This window comes from Dipodomys spectabilis, unplaced genomic scaffold (genome assembly GCF_019054845.1).
Source record: "Dipodomys spectabilis isolate Male_0828 unplaced genomic scaffold, ASM1905484v1 ptg000004l, whole genome shotgun sequence".
Classification (NCBI taxonomy): domain Eukaryota; kingdom Metazoa; phylum Chordata; class Mammalia; order Rodentia; family Heteromyidae; genus Dipodomys; species Dipodomys spectabilis.
Window position 1 is genome coordinate 14,487,118 of NW_024870681.1, and position 1,383 is coordinate 14,488,500.

Consider the following 1,383-nt stretch of genomic DNA (forward strand, 5'->3'; position numbering starts at 1 on the left):
CTCAAGTGGTAGAGTGCCTGTCTAGCAAGTGTGAAGCCACAAGTTAAAACCTGCATTTACATATATATATATACACACACACATATAAAACTCATTTCTGATTAAAACCTTCTGTATATCTGTCAAACCTTAGTTGCTTCTACTGCAGAACCTTAGACTTAGACTAGCTCTTTTTGAATTTACTGGCTTTAAATTCTCCACTAGAATCATCACAGTGAATTAACATAAACCATTTTTAATATCTCTTTTTCTTTGTAATTCAATAAGTCACAAAAATGCATTTCAAGGTTGGATAGCTGTTTTCTTAAAAAGTCCTTCAAACTTTACAGGGTGGTGCATGCCTGTAATTCCAGCACTCCAGAGTCAGAGTTAGGGACAACATGGGCTACATAAGAGAAATAAAATGAACCAAATTCAGAAACAAAAGAACAAGAAAGTTCCTCAACTTGAACATATCACTTCTCCAGATCTATAGAGAACCAGTCATATCTCTTCCATAGGTCTGTAGCTCACTGTAGATTTGTAAACAATATCATAATCTTTTGTTTCATTCATCTGTATTTTTGTATGATAAAAACTATATATATATATATATATATATGTATATATATATATATATATCAGGAAATTGATGGCTTTATCTTTGTGTGTTTGCCAGTGTGCCAGTCCTAGGGCTTGAACTCAAGTCCTGAGTTCTGTCTCTTAGCTTCTTGCTCAAGGCTAGCATTCTACCACATGAGCTTTTTTGGTAGTTTATTGGAGGTAAGTCTCTCAAACTTTCCTGCCTGGGATGGCTTTGAACCAAGATCCTCTGATCTCAGCCTCCTGAGTAGCTAAGTTTATAAGCATAAGACATTGGCATCCAGCTTCTTCTATTCTTCTTTAAAATACATACACACACACACACACATATATATATATATATATATATACATATATATATATATATATATATATAATTACAGTATGTGATGCCCTAAGACAAACTTTTAGGAGGTCTATCTGAGTAAGTGTTGATAATTATTAAATAGTTCCCAGCAAAGGAGTGACTTTTGAAGTGAGTCATCTCTCTTATTTCTTAGATGGCTCATTCATTCAGAATGGATTACACACTAAATATTAGAGCTCATACTCAAAAGTCTTCAAATCTTTGTGGTCTATTGCTAGTGTACTTGGAGCCCTGATAAGTTGCAAAGTCTCAAGAAATAATGGTTTACACATGGTACTGGCAGAAATGAATATGTTTTTACTTGATTTATATCACCTACAAGAAGCAGAATGACTAAGACTAGACAAGAGGCTTATCAACTTGAAATTGAACTTATTGAACCTGACTGAAGGAAACCTTTATTCTCAGATGTGTATAATCAGTAATTGTGCTAC